General features: G+C 45.7%; 1 long non-coding RNA gene across 1 annotated transcript; it reads left to right on the forward strand.

Annotated features, from left to right (window-relative positions):
* Nucleotides 1-300: 300 nt before the first annotated feature.
* LOC309852270 lies at nucleotides 301-2062 on the forward strand. Its single transcript, XR_014305145.1, has 3 exons — nucleotides 301-563; nucleotides 1536-1731; nucleotides 1965-2062. It is a non-coding gene; the product is annotated as an uncharacterized lncRNA (long non-coding RNA).
* The last annotated feature ends 1214 nt before the right edge of the window (nucleotides 2063-3276 follow it).

Here is a 3276-nt window from a genome sequence, read left to right on the forward strand (position 1 = left end):
GAGGAACGTGGCTGTGTTCTAATAAAACTTTATGCACACTGAAATCTGAGCGTCATGTAGATTTCACGTGTCCGTGTCTGGAAATACACCGCGCTCAGCAGGAGACACTAGCTGTAGTTTGCTGCCTCCTGGCAGACAGTGCTGCAGGTCAGTAGGCTGAAAAATAACCCACCACGAGCGTCACACCCTCCTTCAGTTCCACACCCCCGCCACACCACCGACTTTGCGTGAGGCCCATTGTTGTGCTATAAACATGCGAAAAGGTAACATTTAATTTAGGTTGCGCATCTGGAGCTCAAGAGGAGCCCTCATCAGGCTGTATTTAAATTTCTGCTTTCCACCCCAGTGCCTCTAAAATTGTTAAACTGTGTCGTCCTTGCGGCTTTATTAAACCTCGCAAAATCCAGCCAAGCTTGACGAACGCAGGAGCGGAGTTTCCGCCGAGTCCGGTGGATTTGCCAGGCAGGATCCTGCTCCCTCCCAGCCAGTCCAGGAAGCCCCCGGCCCTTTGTGCAGGCACCAAGCGCCCACCAATTGTGTCTCTAATCAACTGCTCTGAGCAGGTGAGCATTTATCTCAGTCAGTTACCCCTTATAATTACTGTATTGAACCTAGTTGTCTATAAAATGAATGGTTTGTTCAGACACTTTACCCAAAGAGTTCATTAGGGGTTAAACAAAATGCAATCCCATTTGCAAAGAGTATAATAAATTGTTTCATCTGTGAATTTAGCTGTTCTCCCTAATGCAGACATGGGTGTTACAGTGGCTTTCCCTTGATAGGGTTATGGGTTAATGAAATGCCTTTTCTGTTGCTTATTTTCCTCTCTTCTGTGCTGAGTGATAAGTAGCTAACCAACGAAGCTTGTAATTACAATCTTACAGAAACCGGGCCGATCTGTATATAAATCTCACCATCCAATTACAAGATGTAATAATTTTGCACTCAAGCTGGTAATGAGGTCTAATACTCGTGCATGCGATAATCCCCTCTGGATGCTGGCTTGATCAGATGTTGGCTTTGTAATTAGACGGGCAGAAAATCATTATTTCATGTTCAGGAAAAAATTAGGTTGGTGGGAAGTTAATTTTCTCACCGCTCTCTGAAGCGTAGACAAGAATTTAATGATTTAATCATGATTGTTAGCTCTTTTGCAATCAATTTGTAATGATTGTGTAGCAACTCTCTTCAAGGGAAGCTGCTTTGGAGAGGAGTTTGCAAACAGCCCCGTCCAGGGGGGCTGGTCTTCAAGGGACACGTGACAGCAAGCCCATTAAAGCTGTCTCCGGAGTGACGGACATATGGGGAGCCCCAGCCTTCAGGCTTCCAGAAGTGCTCTCCTTCCAGCAGGATCTGAGCACTTCAGACTCCCTGAGACCCTGATTCCATGCTCAAGGAAGGGGATGCTTAGCTGCCCAAGCCTGGAGAATAATTTTGTTGGTGTGATGCTCTGTGGATGTCGGTTTATAGACTCAAGTGCACAAGATACAATATATCCCGTCACTTGGTTCTGACTTGGAGTCTCATGCTCCAAGGTTGGTGGGACCTGTAACTTCAGATCAATTGAGTTCTCTGCCCCACCTCTTGAGAAGGATGAACATCAAGGACTTCATGCAGGGCAAAGCCCCTCCTGTCTCCTCCTGCACAGTCCCCTCAGGCTGTTGTAAAGCCGGGAGCTCCCCTTCCGTGCATGAGACCCAAACACCTTTGGGGAGGCCAGGAGCTGTGGAGGTAAGGTCCAGACTCTAGAACTCTGAGATTGTGCATCCATGGGGATCAGGTCCTGACCTAGATGAGTCTCCACGAACTGCTTCTCTGGGCTCAGGCCAGCTCCCTGCTTCTCACGTAAAGGCCCACTCCAGCACCCCCAGCCCACTCCCAACAGTTGCATACCCTCTCATCAATGGCTTTCCTCCCCCAAAGGATCAGAAGAGCCTTCAACTTCATACAGTTTCCTTTTGCAGCCCTGCTAAGACTCCAGAGGCCAAGAATTACAAAGCCCGCCTACCTGCTTGAAGCAGAAGATAGAGGGAGAACAGACTCTAATTAATATTTCAATAAATTATCCTCCCGTATTGACTCAGACTTCCTCCTGTGTGTTCACTCGATGATTTACTTTCTGAGCGAACCAAACACATTTTCTCTGCCGATATTGGAGAATGTAATTATCACTTGCAGGTATCTGGTTGTTCATCCACGTCATTCTAGAAGTTTTTATTCAGCTCTATCTAGATGCGTAAGAATGAGCAAAGGATATCCTGGATGTATGGTGTGGTGGGGGGAGGTGAAAAACAGTGTTAACATTTATGAGTGCATTTTATCGAATTTCATCGACTCCATCAATTGTAAAATGCATCATTATTTTATATAATAAGAAAGTAAAAAGTCATTGATAACTCAAATATTATAATGCTTCTTTAATCACTTAGAATTTGTATTTTGTACGTAATGAGAGCGCTCTTTCACACTTACATAAACATAGATTTTTATCAGAGATCATTCATTTGTACACATAAAAAGGAAAACCTAAGTGAAATAAATTAGTGAAGATATTCCTTAACCATCTTCATATTCAGAGAACGATTTTCTGAGCTCTGTTATTGATGTCTGTGTTTTCTTAAAAGAGTCCTGCACTACTGTCCTCAGAATTTTCCTTCTAAGAAATAAGCCCCTTGTGCAAATTTTGACACACATGTGCAGGTCACACCAGTGATATCGCGATTGCTCCTGGTCATATTGCTCCCAGTTTCAATGATGTTAAAATGTGAGGGGAAAGGGGGCACTTCGGTGGCTCAGTCATTTAAGTGGCTGCCGTTGGCTCAGGTCACGGTCTCTGGGTCCTGGGATCAAGTCCCGCACAGGGAGCCTGCTTCTCCTTCTCCCTGAAAGTCCATAAAATCTTTAAAGAAAAAAGCGCATCTCAAAATTGGTGAAGTCCAATAAGTATCTGGTGTTGGACAAAAGGAAACTTTTCAGCCAGAGCAGGTGGAATGAAGACTGAGAAATCTTGAGTCAGGCAACGGTGATGGGGAAAGAGGGAGCTCAGGTGAGCTAGCGTGTTCTCAATTACATGAGAGATGAACCAAGCTCCAGGTTCCAGAAACTTGGAGCCCATCTAAGGCCTCCCTAGGGAATGGGGAAGCTGCGGGGGGGGCGGGGAGGGCTGGTGGGCTAGACTTGAGGACAAGCAAGGCAATTGGGGCACAAGAGAGGACCCCATCGAAATGCTTTGCCAGTTTCCACTCTAGGCAGGTGGATTTTTTGGGACGCCCTGTT

The sequence above is a fragment of the Mustela nivalis genome (genome assembly GCF_964662115.1).
Source record: "Mustela nivalis genome assembly, chromosome: 18".
Lineage (NCBI taxonomy): Eukaryota > Metazoa > Chordata > Mammalia > Carnivora > Mustelidae > Mustela > Mustela nivalis.